At 36.5% G+C, this 17,762-nt stretch overlaps 1 protein-coding gene across 10 annotated transcripts in view; it reads left to right on the top strand.

Annotated features, from left to right (window-relative positions):
• FRS2 (fibroblast growth factor receptor substrate 2) overlaps window positions 1-17,762 on the top strand; it is a 111,808-nt gene that overhangs the window by 25,989 nt on the left and 68,057 nt on the right. The window contains exons 2-3 of one of the 10 annotated variants that reach the window (XM_045789605.2): window positions 11,801-11,899; window positions 16,526-16,649. The exons of 7 other annotated variants lie outside the window; for them this stretch is intronic. The gene's annotated coding sequence lies outside the window, so the exon portion shown is untranslated. Of the gene's footprint in view, window positions 1-11,800; window positions 11,900-16,397; window positions 16,650-17,762 lie in introns of all 10 variants that reach the window. 2 more of the 10 variants (XM_087868968.1, XM_045789606.2) reach the window with 2 other exon arrangements.

The following is a 17,762-nucleotide window of genomic DNA, read 5'->3' as shown; positions in this document are numbered from 1 at the left end:
TTGTAGAAATCTTCTAATTCTTAACACGTTTCCACTTTCCATTCCTAAGGAGTACTGCATGTCATATGGTATCTGATATTACCTATGAGGAAATGGAAGCAAAGGAAATGTCAGCCTTCCTTTGCAGTAGACGGTTTCTGGCTTATGTGTTGGAAATATATTTCTGTGGGAACATTTTTCTGCTTTTTAGTGGGGGGAAAGTAGGATTCACTATGTACTAACCTTGGAAAACTAATTCCATAAAATGAGGGATACACATACTATGAATTAATCTGTTTAATAGTAGGGTTTAATGATAAGTGCTAACTAAGATTGTATTCTCATATTAGGGAGAAATTCAGATCTATTAAATCAGTGAACAGTATGTCCCATAAGTTTTGATTTATATTTTAAAATACACAGGTGGTCTTAGTTACAAATAAACAAGAATACCACTTAAAAGACTTGTAGTGGAGCATAAAAGTTTTATTAGACATGGAGCTAAGTTTCTGCCAGTAACTCGACATTTTGAGGACAGATAGTATCCCATTTCCAATTTGAGATTGGGTACAAAAATATCCTAGGGCTGAGAATAGGCATAGTAAATTGTACCAACAAAAACCTTTTGTGTATTTGTAGCGGAGGGAAAGTCTTCATTGAGTATGCTTGGAAAAATGTGATATACGCTCTTTATGCTTTGAGACCTCATATTTTCTGATGATTACTCTGTACCATTAATTTTCAGTGCAAATTCCAAAAAATGTTCCTGCATTTGAATTCCTTGTTTGTTTTCTGTTATTTTTGTCTTCGGTTAATTAGAACCTCCCCTTCTTTTTTTTACTAATTTTTCTCTTCTCTTCACATATTCTTCAATTAATGTTTTTATACTACTTTAACCTAAAATTTTCTCCTAGTGTTCAGTAAAGTTGTCTTCAGATGTCTTTTATTTTCACCCTAACACTGTTTGAGTTGGCTTTTAAGACATGCTTATTTTGCATAAATTTCTCCTCACGGAGAAGAGTCACATCTAGCATTAACACTTCTGGGAATTGTTTCAAAATTTAGTTTATTGTCTTAATGTTAATAAGACTTCCAGAAGTCTGGTTTTTGGTCCTATATTCCAAAGAATATATTTGATTTTGTCGTTTTAATTGGGTTGTGTAACATTCGGTTTGATCCCAGATCCTTCATAAAATTAAAATTAACTTTTAGTCCTCTGTCTAGTTTATCCAGTATTCTAGAATGGTAATGCAAATGTAATTATGCTGATAAATTTGGGAAGTGCCAATATGTATTCTTAGGGGAAATTATTTGAATAAGATATACTACTATTAATAACAAATATATTTAATGCAACTGTTTAATAAATGTTAATACTGTGCTCAGCTATTAGTTAAAACTTTGTGGTGGCAGCAATTAAAAATTGTATGATGTAATTTTTAGTAAGATATGGAAGTTTATGTAGCATTTTTTATAGTTATCAGTGAAATTTAACTAAAGTGAAATGGTGTCTAACTCTGTCCATTAGGGTATATTTTGTTGGTCAAATATTTAACTAGTCTAATACAGATCATTGAAACAGACTAATAATTTAATACATAATAGTCCATATTCTGTGTGTTTGTGTGTGTGCATGGCACATGAACTGATATATTTTCAAAAAACTAAAAATAATAAATTCCTGAAAGACTAAATTAGTAGTACTTTAATGATTGTTACTATTCATTACTGAGTTTGTGAATATGAGTGATAAAATACTAATCTCAGTTTCTGGTTTGTTCTTGATACCCACTACAGTTACTTCCTTATAGATAGGATACAGATAATAAAATGTTAATTTTTTTTTTTTTTTTTAAGATTTATTTACTGGAATGGCTCGGTCGGTTAAGCGTCTGCCTTTGGCTCAGGTCATGATCCCAGGGTCCTGGGATCCAGCCCCACATCTGGCTCCTTGCTCAGCAGGGAGCCTGCTTCTGCCTCCTGCCTGCCTCTCTCCCTGCTTGTACTCTTTCTTTCTCTGACAAATAAAATCTTTAAAAAAGAAACTAAACCTTCATTAGCTTCCCTTTAAAAAAAATTTATTTATTTGAGAGAGAGAGAGAGAGAGAGAATGCGCTCATGCGCAGGAGGGGGTGGGGCTGGCTAGGGCAGAGGGAAAGGGAAAGAAAGTCTTAAGCAGACTTCTCGCTGAGCACAGAGCCTGACCTCACGGGCTGATCTCACGACCCTGATATTACAACTGAAGCCCAAACCAAGGGTCAGATGCTTAACTGACTGTGCCACCTGGATGCCACTAAAATGTTAAATGTTTATCTAAGACAGTTGTGGTCAGGAAGATGTGTACTAAAAATCACACAATATATCCAAAGGTAAGTACAAATAATTCATCCACAGCTACATGTCTGCTTAGTGGAGTAAGAGCATGGATTTTAAGGTCAGGGTACCTGAATTTGAATCCTGACTCCACCACTTAGCTGGGTACTTGGGTAAGTGATTTAATATCTCTGTGCTTCAGTTTCTTCATCTGTAAAATGAGGATACTGGTATCTATGTCATAAGGTTATGAAGACTAAATAAATTGTAAAGTGCTTAGAATAGTGATACACATAATAAGCACTATATAAATGTTGGTTAAATGAGATTTTAAATTACAGTTTACAGAACAGTTCATGTGTTTTTGTAGTCATTTACCAGAATCGTAGGATCCTTCAGTCTCTTCATATTGCAGCCTTCAAATGTTTACCAATTCCTAAGGCTTACTGCTACTGCCATCAGCTCCACTTCTCTATTTCTGTTTCTGTATTTCTGTTTCTTTTACTTCTGCTGCTGCTGCTTCTGCTTCATCTCCTTTTTCTGCATCTGTATCATTATCATCATCATCATTAAAGACTGCTAAGTTAAGGTAGTTTCCAAGATGAGCCATTGGAGGCTAAGCATGGCAAGTTGAAATGCTAGAAGGAGATCACTCAACTAAGATGTAGTAATGGGGCAGATCTGGGATTAAGACTCTGGTCTCCCACTCCAGGTACAATTGCTTTTTGTATTGTGTCACAGCTGCTTTAAAGGGCTGAAGGTTGGGGCGCCTGGGTGGCGCAGTCGTTAAGCGTCTGCCTTCGGCTCAGGGCGTGATCCCAGCATTCTGGGATCGAGCCCCACATCAGGCTTCTCTTCTAGGAGCCTGCTTCTTCCTCTCCCACTCCCCCTGCTTGTGTTCCCTCTCTCGCTGGCTGTCTCTCTCTGTCAAATAAATAAATAAAAATCTTAAAAAAAAAAAAAAATAAAGGGCTGAAGGTTGTGCTTGGTTATTTTGTGCCTCTATTCAAGACTTCTTTTCCCTGCTCCTTCCAGTCATACATAAAACACACATAAAAATATTGGAAGGAAACTTACACTCTTTGTATACTAAGTGAATGGGATCAGTTAATTCAGTGGTGGCTTTCTGTGGAAGGAGGAGGAAGCACCTGGCTATTGCTCAGGGGTGTGTCAGGTGGGAGTGTAACGGGGAAGCATGAGAATCTTCTTCTTTTGCCTATGGGGAAGCAGAAGGAAGTGAGAGAGAATATAAGGGACTATGACTCCTACCTGCTAGACCAATGAGTATTTTTCAGTTTGTGATGAATGTACTTTTTAAAAGATTTTATTTATTTATTTATTTGAGACAGAGAGAGAGAGAGAAAACCAGCACAAGCGGGGGAAGGAACAGAAAAGGAGGGAGAGGGACAAGCAGACTCTCAGCTCAGTGTGGAGCCTGATCTCACAACCCTGAGGGCATGTCCTGAGCCAAACCAAGAGTCGGGATGATCAACTGACTGAGCCACGCAGGTGCCCCTGTGATGAATAGTAATCTAGTCTGGAATACACTAGTAAGAATGGGTACCATTTGTAGATGTGGAAAAACTAATAAGACCTTATTAACTTAAAGAAAGGAAAAATTTAGGTATAAAAAGTAATATAATTTTTGAGAAAGCTTATAATAAGTTTGTGACTGATAACCATATGGCATAATAACTTGTGTATTTCATGAATGTGATTATTTTACAATGCTTCATTTAGGCATATTAAGCATTTTTCTTTTTTAGAGTTTGTTTATTTGTTTGTTTGTTTATTTATTTATTTATTTATTTATTTATTTATTTTTAGTAATCTCTATACCCAGTGTGGGGCTGGAACTCATGACCCCAAAATCAAGAGCTGCATGCTTTATGACTGAGCCAGCCATGTGCCCCTTCTTTGATTTTTTTTTTTTAAAGATTTTATTATTTTTATTTATCCGACAGAGATAGAGACAGCCAGCGAGAGAGGGAACACAAGCAGGGGGAGTGAGAGAGGAAGAAGCAGGCTCATAGCAGAGGAGCCTGATGTGGGGCTCGATCCCAGAACGCCGGGATCACGCCCTGAGCCGAAGGCAGACGCTTAACCGCTGTGCCACCCAGGCGCCCCCCTTCTTTGATTTTTAATCCCTATTTATGTTGCTGTCAGCTTACAACCAAAATAATTTAGATAAAACTGAAAAAATTCTGTATATGAATTCTTGAAACCATGACTCTAGCTCCGAAATTTGCTGCCCGAGCATCATCCTCCCATTCTCTGACCCTTAGAATGGCCTGTCACCTAGAGGACACACTGGAATGGTAGCATATCTCAATTTATTGGAAAGACCATGTTTCTGGTCCTAAAAGTTTGATGGCCTTAAGTAAGACCTGTTTGGCTAGCATGTATTACACCACACTTACTCAAAAATGGGTGTTGTTTCTTTTTTACAGTGGCTGTAGCATTCTAATGGTTTTGGCCGTTACAGGAGATTGAGGTTGATAAATCAATCCAGTGTAAAATACTTAACATGTAAAGTTGTGTGCAGTATAATGGATAGATTATAGGACTGGGAATCAGGAAATCTCAGCTGTCCTTATATAGTTTTGTTGCTAAACAAAACGTTGTTAGTCTCTTTATGGAAGTGTGATTATAACACTTTTATTCTTCCCTAAATAACGGAGTGAGACTAATCAAAATAATGTGAACATTTATTGATACACAAGATATATGGTTATTGGTTAAGTTCTGTTTTTTCTTCGTGGATAATTTTCCCTCTGTTTACTGCTTCATTTCCCTTTTCCTGGGTCAGTTCTCTTTCAGTTTACTTTTTAAAAATTTTGCATACATTTGCCTTCAGTATTTCATTATGAAAAAATTTAAGTATACAGCAAAATCTAGAAAGAGAGGCATTGATCTTTCTCTTCAAGTTTCTTCAAATGTTTTTCTACTTGGGACCCAGTTCAAGTCCTCTTTTCATTTTCAAGGCAACTATTATTTTTCTCTTCTCTAAATTTATAATTATCATTTATATTTCATAGTTTAATACTCAGCAGTTTCACTCTTTGATATTGTTCATGAATTGTTTTCATGTCTTAATCTTGGCAAGCCCCACCACACACACTTCACACCTCTTCTGCATTGCTAAATTTCAAACTCCTTGAGTACAGGAGTCTTGTCTCTTATGCATCTCTCCCTTTCATGGTTCCTAACATGTGGGCACTCATTGTTAAATACTTAAGTTTTCTTTGGTTGCTGTACCTCTCAGTCTGTTTCTTGTTTCAGTACATGGGTGTTCAATGTAAATAATATACAGTGGACCCCCCTCATCTGCAGGGGATATGTCCGAGGATGCCTGACACCGCAGATAGTACCAAACCCTATTATGCACTATATTTTTTTCCTATACATACATACCTATGATAAAGTTTAATTTATAAAATAGACGCAGTAAGAGATTAATAATAACTAATAAAATAGAACAACTACAACAATATATTGTAATAAAAGTTATGTGAATGTGGTTTCTCTCAGAATATCTTATTGTACTGTCCTCACCCTTTTTGTGATGATGTGAGATGATAAAATGACTACGTGGTGAGATGAAGTAAAGTGAATGACGTAGGCATTGTGACATAGCGTTGTGCTACTATCGATCTTCGGACACTGTGTAAGAAGGGGATCATCTCCTTCTGGACTGCAGTTGGCCGTGGGTAACTGAAACCATGGACAAGAGGAGGGGGATTACTGTATATGATTTTAAGGCTCTTAAGCCCTTGTAGTTGTTTATATTTGGAAATCTGTTACGTAGTCAGTACATGAAATTGAGCAGTTATATGTTGTAAATCGGCATAGTCCATTAGTACTACTGGAAAGGGAAACCGAGTCTCATGGTTTTTATCTTTATATGAAGAGAACTTCATTAATTTAAAAAATTAATAGATTCTGATGTAGTTGTTCATGGTTTTAATCTTGTGCTTTGAAGCGTTTTCTTTTTCTGGAATGAGGTTCTTGGTTTTGACTGTGTAAGAAGAAATATGTTAATTAGATTATATTTAGTTGGTGAATTTGTACCCACAAGAATGTGACTTTTAAAAAGTTGCAAGTTGCTACAGTTCTTGCAGATAAGATTGTTTCCTGTTTTCTTTTGCATATTTAGTACTTTGTATATTTTTCCATGAGGTAGCCTTTCAGTTTGGTCATGTGTATTGTTTGACATTCATACTTAAAGGTAAATTAAACACTACCATCCCTGGTGCTTACAAATGCTAGCCATTGAAAATGTCAAAATTTGGATTTGACCCAAGAGTTACAAATAATATAAGCTTTTGTATAAATATATCCAAATATATATTCTTGGGGGAAAGGAATAAATAAAACACTGTGTTTATGGAGTAGTTTTAAACAGTTAGGCTTTAGAATTGCTACATGCCCAAAGTATTCCTCCAGTGAATTGCATACTGTATCAGCTCATGAATTGTGTTATAAGAAAGGTATTTAGTACACTGGGCCTCAGTACTACTGAAAATTCAGTAGAATTGACAGAAATCAACATAATAGTTTGAAAAAGTGATGTATACTCAATTGAGACAGTTTTAGATCTTTTTAACATGACAGAATCTGCTTTACCTCTTCAATTTTTTTTATTTTTTCTATTTTTATTTAAACATTTAAGTGATATTTGCATATATGTAGTTTTAAAAGTCGAGTAATATTTGAAAGCTTATAAAAACAGCGGTTGTCCTCTCCTCTTTTTACCTCTAATTCCCAATCTTTAGAGGCAATTAGTTTCAGTTCTTTTAACTATTTGTTCTGATATTCTAAGTCAGTTCTGCTTTGTGTTGGCTTTTCATTTTAGGTAGTAGTTCATTTTAGTAGTAGTTCATTTAGACTTCTTTCTAAGAAAAATGAGGATTAGTCATTGTAATTAATCTACTGCCTGCAAACATTTGCATAAAATTCCTTTTCTGTCATGTTCCTTTTATAGGCTATCGGATTTTTTGGGTAAATTCTTTAGTATTTAAATTATTATGACTATGCAAATATTTTTCCCAGCTGAGTCACAAATTCAGTGGGATTGCGTTTCCTTTATTGTCCAACTTAATTGTTTTTTCAAATAATTATCCGAGTTTGAAATTTTATGTGCTTTGTGCCTATTATTAATCCATTTGCAATTCTCTGACAAATCTAAGAAGCTTTCAATATGGCTGGATATATCAGGCAGTCTCTTTGCCTCATTTTCTTCTTGGAGACTGCCTTCTGTATCCTATGTAGAATGCAGACTTTCACATAATTCTTCCTGTTTTTCAGTAAGGAATTTCGTCTTGCTTTCAGTTGTGGCTTGTGTTCCTGAGATCGGGGTCTCTGCTCCATCCTCCCCAGAGATGCATCTCTAGACTTTCGTCAGGGATGAGGAGAAGATTGGTTTTTGGGAGGAGGCCACTTAAATGAAGTTTCAGTCTGTCATCTCATTTCTAGCCCCATGCTGCGTTTTTGTCTTCATCACGCTTCCAATATCTGAATTTCTCCAGCATGCATCAACTTACTTCTCTTTTTTATTGTGATATGTAATATGATAAAATATACATAACCTAAAATTTTCCATCGTAACCACTTTCAAGTGTATGGTTCAGTGGTATTAAGTACATTCACATTGTTGTGTAATGATCACCACTGTCCATCAGTCTTCAGAATTTTTACATCAGCCCAAACTGAAGCTGTGCCTACCCAACTCTAACTCCCCATGTCGTTTCCCACCGCAGCCCCTAGCAACCGTTCTACTTCCTGTCTTCACCAGCTTGCTTCTCGATGGCTGCTTCTTGGGTTTAGGTTTCAGCTTTCTTGTTCTCGTTAATTTAGTTACCACTTTTCTCCCTTTCTGGCTTCCAGAATATTGTTGGCTTCTCTCATTTGCTGTTGTATCGTTCTCATTTTCTTTATTCTTACGGGTTTTATATTCTAAAAATTCTAACCTTTCAAGGTGAGGTTTTAGGAAGGAGTCAAGGTCAGTCTTGCTTAACTGAAGATCTGCTCTCCCCCCCTAAATTCCTCGTTTATCATTTTTAAAATTCAGTTTTTAAAATATTTATTAGAGAGCTAGTGAGAGAGAGCATGAGTAGGGGCAAGGGAGAGGGAGAAGCAGACTCCCTGAGGAGTCAGGGAGTGTGATGTGGGGCTCCATCCCAGGACCCCGAGATCATGACCTGAGCTGAAGGCACACGCTTAACTGACTGAGCCACCCGGGCACCCAGTTATTTATTTATTTTTTAAAGCCCAACATGGTACTTAAACTCATGACCCTGAGATCAAGACCTGAGCCGAGATCAAGAGTCAGATGCTTAACCAAGTGAGCCACGTAGGTGCCCCAGTTGTTTTTTTTTTTTAATTAGGAATTTAGATACAGGTGTGCCAGACAAATAAAGACAGACTTATAGTTGTATTGTCTCTCAAATTAGGATTTATAGATGTGCTCCTTCATTATCCCTGATTCCTTTTGGGTTGGCTGGTTTTGATTCCTCAGACCTATTACAACCTCCTCTTCCCTCCCTCCAGCATACCCAGGATGGGCCCACTGTGCTAAGACATATTCTCTGCTGCTACAGCAGTTTCATAGCAGTGAGAGCCTGGCACAGAAGTGGGGAGTGATTTTGGGTGATAGACTGTTACCTAGAAATTTCTGTAAAAGTCTGTTATTCAAAGTGTAGTTGAGGTATTTCCTCCTCTGTGCAACTTCTCTGAGTGCCCTTGGCAGAATTAATTTCTCCTTCTGGGCCATGACACCTGTCAATCATTCTAACTACATTGGGTCTGTCTATACTAGATAACTACATTATGTGATCTGTCTCCTTTCTTTCTTAGGCCTAGTGTTTCACAAGGTTTGGAGAGCATTCCCACATTCTCATACAGTTTTTGGTCCACAATAAGTAATAAATAATTATTTACTAAATGAAAATTAATCCACCTGGACTGATTGCATTTCCTGCTTTCTAGCAAGTATATTGTCCTCATGCCCTTTATCACCAGTGTCTACTGAAAGTTATGCCAGAAACTGTTAGGTGCTTTTTGCTTGTTACTGGAGGTCGTTCTGTGTGGTGAAAATGCCTGGGTTCAGATAAATAAGCAAGTTTCTTAAACTATCTGTGGTTTAGTTTTTTTTTAACCTATAAAATAGAGGTAATAGCTACCATGTAATGTTGTGAGAATTAAATGACTACTTCTGCAGGCTAGATCAATGCCTGGCACATTGTTTTATGGTGAAGCCTTTTTTCGTCTTTATGGGAAGATTACCTCCTATAATATCATTAGCATCTGATGATAATAGATGATGATTTTTGATAGAAAATCAAAGTAAAATGACAAATCTAGCTACTATTAAAATATTTAGTTCTTTGTCTTTTGTATATGAACATGTTCTGAAATGATCTCCATGGGCTTAGATAACAGATAATGGCATCTAGATAATAATTTAATCTGGGAGAAGTAGTGTCCTCCATGTGTTATATACCTGTTAAAATTCTGTATTCTTTAAATATAATCTAAGATCCCCAGATTCTTTTCAACAGAAATATATTAGATAACACTGTCAATATTCATGCTCTTTTCTTCCTAAGAAGAGTTTCAGGCAGCTCATTGGTGACTTTCGTTTCTGGCATGCTTGTTGTCTTCTAACATCTCACTTCCGAGACAGTGTGCTGAGGGAAGAGAACCCTCCACCATTCGGTCAGCAGTCACAGAAAACTTGCTTATGCACCTAAGCGTTGTGGATGCAAGCAAGAAGAAGGCATAATTGTTTTTCTCGAGGAACCATCATCCCTTCATCATTTCGGTAATATGAAGATCAGATGTTCTGGCAGAATGTACTCACACTCTTTGACCCAGAATTCCATTTATAAAGTATTATAAATGGAATAAAAATGTGCACAGAAATTTATGCACAAGGTGTTCATGAAAATATTAATTATAGAAACAGTAAAAAAAGACATGACTTTTGGTACATCCACTATGTTTTCCAGGCTTTCAATTAAAAACATGAGGGGCGCCTGGGTGGCTCAGCGGTTAAGCGTCTGCCTTCGGCTCAGGGCGTAATCCCGGCGTTATGGGATCAAGCCCCACATCAGGCTCTCTGCTATGAGCCTGCTTCTTCCTCTCCCACTCCCCCTGCTTGTGTTCCCTCTCTCGCTGGCTGTCTCTATCTCTGTCAAATAAATAAAATCTTAAAAAAAAAAAAAAAAAACAAAACATGATATTACTTAAATAATTAACATTGTATTTTAAAACATCTGTTCTGGTCCAATTATGTGGGAGGATGACTAGAGGGTTAGATCAGTTGTTGAATTCCATGATCCGTTAAGAGGAGTGGTAAAGCGCACAGGTCTGTGTTAAAGTTTGTTGTGAGCATTAAATGGAACACTGTATGTAACCTAAAAAAAAAAACCTCAGTAGATATTTGGGGCTCTTCCTGTTACTGGTTTTCCTTATACTCATTCCCTCCTTAATGGTTTTTCTCTATAATCTTCCTCCAGTCAATCTAAACCAGAAATGGCAGTGTTTTGTTTGGTCTGACAACTCCCATTGCTTTGTGATAACCATCTAGAGGTTTCCGAGGCTTTTGCCAAGCTCTATAGAGCTGTCACCTGTTACCCGTTTGGTCAGTTTTGAAAGAGGGGAAGTAGCAGTGCTGTATATCACCTTGGGTTTGCTCTCCTTGCTTTAAACTTTGTCTCTTTGTGCACATAGTCACTTCCTTTTCCCTTCGGGTTTTCAAGTATTTTTTGTTCTTGTACCTTATTTTGATAGGAGTTTGTTAGCTCTCATCTGCCTGCTTTTTAAAGCGTTTTGATTGTTACTGTTGTTGTTTGATAGCATAAATTATTCCTCATTATAGAGTAGTAATCCAGAAATAGCCTTAGGTCCTCTTTAGTCCTGTTTCTTCTAGGCCTCTCATGAAACACAAATAGAGCTAGCTTGTAAGGCTGACTTGAACACGCCTCATTTATTTTATTTTTTTTGAACATGTCTCATTTAAAGAAGAGTTAGGTTCTGTGTGAACTTTTTCTTCTTACTCCCTAACTAGAAAGCTATGTTTAGCTTCAATCAAATGCAAGAACTCTTCTGTAAGGGATTATAGTCTTCTTTCAGGGCAGGTGGATTATAACCAGAAAAATTTTGTCGTTGTTAAATGGCATAAGTTTGAATTTATGTTGTTTAGGTATAATTTATGTAGTAAACTACAATCAATAAATTATAACTGGTGATTAATGAAATATCCCTTAGCACATAGGCAAAAATGATTTCGCTTTATAACACATTTTGAAAGTTATATAGAAATGAGGTTATGGACACTATAAAAAGTATTTACTTTTCTTGATGACTTTTTCTACATTGATAAGTCCAGGGTATTTCTAAGGTATCATAAATCAGACCTTTATTTATATTAAAAAGAGTATTAACAGTTGGATTTTGAAATCACTTGCCTTGGTTTTAATATTTTTTTTGTTATTTTTAAATCCAGGAATTAAAACCATATGGTGTTCAATGAGCTTTATTTTGACTCAATTTGAAGGACAGGCTGAAGATGTTTTAATGATATTACTCAGCTAGAAATCAGAAGGTAGGTTCCTTGAGTGAGCTGTCTTTAACTTTTATGGCCTCGGCTGCTTTTGTCCTATAACATAATTTAGGACATCTAATGCATGATTGTCATGAACCCTAAAAATCTGTGGCCTTTTTTCTTCCCCCACAAATCCCTGCCAAAATTCAGTTTTTTTTCCTACTGAATTTTTAATGCTTTAGGTATTTATTAGATGTCAGTATGCATTTCCAAATGCTTGATTATTTTTTCTAAATTTTAATCTGAAAAGACTATCAGTTTTTTTTAAAGCTATGTTTGATTTTGTTTAGATTGTTCTTCTAGTCATTAAAGTGTAGTTTTAACTCTATATGGTAACTGGCTCCTGAGAGTCAAAACAAAACAAAACACATAGAGTCCCCCAGTTTCACCCTCCCCACAAACCTTGTATCACATTTATATTGACAAGTAATAAAATTAACATATTTGAGCTTTAACATTCTAAACAGTGGGGAAAGCATTAATGAACTGTAAAGTAGCCCTGCAGAGAAATCTGGCAGAGGAAGAGGAGTGTGTTTTATATATTGAAAAGTCAGCCTGTGGCAATCAGGCACTTACTTGCTCTGCACCGTTTTAACAGAGAATTGAATAGTTTTGTCAAATACAGATATTTTACCGAGTTGTTTGTTAAAAACAAAAGAGGACTATTTAAGGCCTTTTGATAATAATTTTTTTTTTTTAAATTTTGACCTTAAAATGACCCCAAAAAGGCAGAGGTTGCCCCTTGGTTGTAGAACCTCAAGTGAATAACTCCTGCCGGGAAGAAAGCTGTTGAGAATAGATAAAGGTGGTTTTAGGCGTGTTGGGGTAATTTCTGTTACCCTAGTATAGTCACTCCTTGCGTTTAGTTATTTTCTTGTGTCATTGCTTATAATTGATTGTATTCTTTTGAAATAAATCTAAAATTGATGAGTTTTTTCTCATCTTCTAAATTAGGAGCGATTATCTGAAATGTGTAAGAATAAGATTTCTAAGACCTTACATGATAAATCAGTTGGTTGAAAGTGAACAATACTTTTGTGTCTCCAGAGAGATTTAAAATAGAGTCTCTTTTCCCATGTCGGGGTGGGGCAAGTAAAAATGAATGTTACCCTTACCTGATTTGTCAGTAAGAATTCCTGGTGGCAGTAAAAACCAATTCAAGCATATCGCATATTTTAAAAGGATATGAGTGGAGCTCAGGGGCTCATCAAATTGTTGCTCCAGGGTTAGAGAACCAGTATTCAGGGCTAAGCAGCCAGAAACAATGCCCAAAATCACATTGCACAATGATTCCCATGAGGATGCTGGTAGCATCTAGAGACAGACTGACAGACGCCACAGCCTGCCCCAGTGACACGGCTAGCTCTGGATGACTCTGAATTCTGCCACCTCTGCCCTGGACTTGACCTTGCTGCAATTACTCCACCGTTAATGTGGGAGAGAGTTCCTTTTGGTCTCGATTTCGCCTGCTCACTAGTTGTCCATTTGTGTAGTCTGGGCTGGGCATGTGTATTTGGCAGAACCCATGTCCTACATGTATAGGACACGTGGGAAAGTGTTTAATCTTTCGAAGTCATAAAATTGGGGAGGTGGATTCTCAAATTTTAGATGCGGAAAACTATTTGACCTTCTGAAATCGTAAGTTGGGGAAGTTCCCAAACTACAGGCAAGTTCAGATGCTAGGCAGACAAAAAAAAAAAAAAAAAAAAAGAAGATAAACATTGACTGCATCTGATGTTTTATATGTAGTATGTGTTGAGTCCTCACTGTGATGGTCACCATGCTTAAAGTGTCTCACAAGCCCTATCACAGATCGTCCTCACAGCGATCGACATGAAATAATAGGCCAAGAGAGATCCTACAGTTAGTCAGTTCAGAGCCGAGACACAAACTCAGAGCTATGATTCCAAAGCCTGTGCTTATAACCTCTGTATTAAACTGACTCTTTAAAAAAATCCCCCCAATACATTTATCTCAAAATCTTGTAAATAAACCTTTAGATTGACCACTGAGTTTATTAAAATCTTATATGTGGCATTTATATGTATTTAGGTATTTTAAAAGAAGTTGAAAATCTGTGGCTTTAATTTTCTCTATTTTCAAATGACTGAATAATTTCTTTTTTTTTTTTAAAGATTTTATTTATTTATTCGACAGAGATAGAGACAGCCAGCTAGAGAGGGAACACAAGCAGGGGGAGTGGGAGAGGAAGAAGCAGGCTCATAGCAGAGGAGCCTGATGTGGGGCTCGATCCCATCACGCCGGGATCACGCCCTGAGCCGAAGGCAGACGCTTAACCGCTGAGCCACCCAGGCGCCCCCATCAAATGACTGAATAATTTCTAATTCTTTTTCTCATTTTGTGAATTGTCATTTCTCATTTTGTGACTTTGCCACAGGCTATAGCCTGATACAGTGCTTTCTTCCGGAATATCAGTGCTTGGAAGCCAGTTGCTGAGTGTAAGGGAGACAGATGGACAAGAAGGAGAGGTAGAGTGACCAAGACTGTGGCAGGAAGGGAGAAATATCAGACACACACACACCAAGGAGACACAAATACATATGGAAGGAATGCTGGGGGGGGGGGGGACATGACACACATGTTACCCTACAAGCAGCATCATTCTTTGTGTCCTTTGTTGTTTGTAATGGCAGCTTGAAACATGGTGGAATTCCCCCTTCTCTGCTTTAGGAAAGTCATTGAGGGCTTTTTTTTTTTTTTTAAAGTTCGATTCAGTGCTTTCTTTAGAGTAAACAGTGAGTTTTAAGCCTCTGTACCAGTTTCCATTTTAAATTGACTTATGTACTTCTATTTTAAAGCTAAAAAAATATGTGATATCTAGGGGTAATAAACAGGAGCTGTTATTTAACTTGGGATGTATCCAACTTGGTTTGGTGGGGGGGAGAATCATAAAGAGAAACTCCCATAGTTACTATGATGTCAGCCAAGTTGGAGTATTTCTTCATAAACCACAACTCTTGTTAATTATTGCTTTAGCACAAGTCTGTCTGTCCTGCAGATTTTTCTATGCTACCAAAATAGAGCTTTATAATAATCTTATTTTATTCACTTGTGCCTTTGGGACTAAATGGGCAGCTATAATTTTTGTGAAAGTGAGTAGATCAAGTGCCCTTCCACATACATACTCTCGTAGGCAGTCTAAATGTGGGGTGGGTGCTAGAGAAATACATGATGTAAAGGCCCATGAAATTAAAAGTGATTTTCGTCATCTTTACATATTACATTTTTAATGTTGAGTATACTATGTTTCTTGTCCTTACCTCCGTCTGTTCTTTCTTAGGATATAAATTTTAATTTGAGAACTCTTATTTTTCTATGAATTTGTTTTGTCCAATGCCGGCTGTATACAAAGGAGTTTTGTATAAATGCAATTATGTTATTTACTCGACTATTCTACTTTACCCTGAGATTTAAGCCTCTTTTATTAACATTTTTAGTGGGCCAGCAATCCTCAAATGGGCAGTAGTCCTTTTATTAAGCTACCAGGTTGAAAATATGATGTTTTCATATAGATAAGTTTCTTATCTTTATGGACATTAGCTAATGGTGAATTTAATTAGTCATCTTTTAAGAGCTGTCCTGCTGGGCCAGAACGGTGATCCATCCAACCCAGACTGTCCTAAAGAGCAGACTGTCCTAAAGAGCTGCAGCAGGGAAACAGGTTACTTATTGGAATTCTGTCATTCCTAAAGGACACGTAGGCCGTTTCTAATTTCCCTTAACTTAACGTACTGTACTCAGAATTCGTGCATTCTTTTAAACTCTTCAGCATGGCACTCCGTTCTGATTGTGTTATGTATGCATTAAGCTAAAATACTTATTATAGATTTGTTGGGATGGGTAGCTCTGGGGAAAAATACCATTTATAATGTGAACTTCAGTTCTTTCTTTGCTCATAAGCTGTTTCAGTTTCTTCACCTGTAAAATATAAAATGATTTCACAGTTTTTTTCCCCTGCTACTCTCAAAATCTGTTCTGTTATTTCTAATATGGCCAATTTATAAGGCTTGTCTTTCTCACCCTCCTTCCTAGCATTTTCCCCCCTACATGCCATTTAAATATAGAATATTAAGCAAGTTCTTTATGTATCATGAAGGAGGCACAAGTTATGTAGGGCAACTGAATCCCTTTGAATTATCTGATGGCTGTAACTAAAAGTTCTGTGGATTTTTAGGAGAAACGGTATTTAATAGCTGTAGTTCAAAGAAAACAGGTATAGCTTGTATTGGGTGTTTTAGGATATGGGTTTATTGAAGGTCTTTTCATGTGATATGAATTCGGCTTTTTAATTCGCTGGAAACTAGTTGAAGACATTGGTCATTCCTTCTTTCTTTTTGTCTCTTCTACAATACCTATCATGAGAAATTATCTTAAAAGACTTTGGTTGGGGAAAAAAAAGTCTCTAATATATTGCTGAAAAATATTTAGAGCCCACCAGAACTACTAAAGAATGAAGATGGTATTTTCTTCCCAACAGATAAAGGAGGAATTTAGAAAAAAATTATTACTCCTTCTTGGTTGATTTCTATTTTTGAAGATATGGGTTACCGCCTAGAAAAGAAAAGGGCTGAAGTGAGCATTATAAACATTGTTTCCACTTTTGAGGACATTAATGGAGTTGGGTGACAGTTCCTGGGACACATCCTTAATGATGACAGCGTCTTCAAGAAGAAGGTATCAAATACTGAGGTCTTTTGGTATTCAAGTAACTCAGCTTCCTGAAAGAAAGGTAAACCTGCTTTAATATCAAGACACTCTCCATAGTGACTATTTTATTGTGTATAGTGTTAAAATTCATGAAAAACAATAAAGCCACAGACTCTGATACTTAGATTTGTATAGATCTCCTTGTTATGGATAATGTTGAAAACATAGAAGAAAATTAACTCTGGAAATATTTACCTTGATGTTCTACATAGAATCACATGTTAAGATTTTTCTATTGTTTCTTAGTAAGAAATACATTTTATATCATGGCCAACATGTGCCTAGCATTTTTGTATTCAAAACAAAAGTTTTTAAAAATGATAATTACTCATGCTGTGTGTGTGAGTGCCAGGGGAAGGAAAGGAAGGAGAGAGAGAAAGAGACAAACATTCACGGTAGGGAGAGATTGTGTGTGTGATAAAGTTTTAAGAAAAAATACTCTGTATGCTGTGTACTTCCATTTTCTTAAAATATAAAACAAAAGTAGCAAATGCTGTAGGTGGTGCCCCCGACATTGACTTCAGAACCATACAGGCCATCCCATTATCTTTATTTAGTCTTAATGATAGGTCTGCCCATGAAGTATTTTGTCATTGAGAGAGAAACACTAAAATCCTAAGGGTTTGTTTTTTTTAATAAAAATAAGGTTGTATTATTCATAATTGGTGTTCTGGGAGAGAGTGTGTCCTCCCTTTCATCATTCCTAACCATTAGTGCAATGAATTAAAGTTGAGAGAGATTTTTTTTTGTGTTAATTTATGCTGACAATTCCCAGGACACAATCAAGTATTTAGAGGACCAGCATATGTATTTAGGCCTTTGGAAACTTTAAATCATCAATCTGTTGAATCTCTTCTCTGTAAAGGAGTCCACTCATTTAAATGGTGTGTTTTTTAGTCAGTGGGAATAATTAGTTCCAAGGAATTTTCACCTCCTCCACATGACTAGGGACATCAGTGACGCAAGGGTACCTTTCCTCAGTGATGTGTCCTGATTGTAATTGCCTTTTTATTTTACAATAAGTATGTTACTTTTATTTATTTTATTGTGTCATAGGCAGTAGGGTCATCTAATAATAATCAAATTTACATTTCTGAAAAGATATTTCTACAAAATATTTTCTGATTGATGACTC

This window comes from Ursus americanus, chromosome 17, assembly GCF_024610735.1.
Source record: "Ursus americanus isolate L20-20 chromosome 17, mUrsAme1.1.p, whole genome shotgun sequence".
In the NCBI taxonomy this organism is placed as follows: Eukaryota; Metazoa; Chordata; class Mammalia; order Carnivora; family Ursidae; genus Ursus; species Ursus americanus.
The sequence above is the reverse complement of the archived record's forward strand: the minus strand, read 5'-3'. Positions and strand labels throughout refer to the sequence as shown.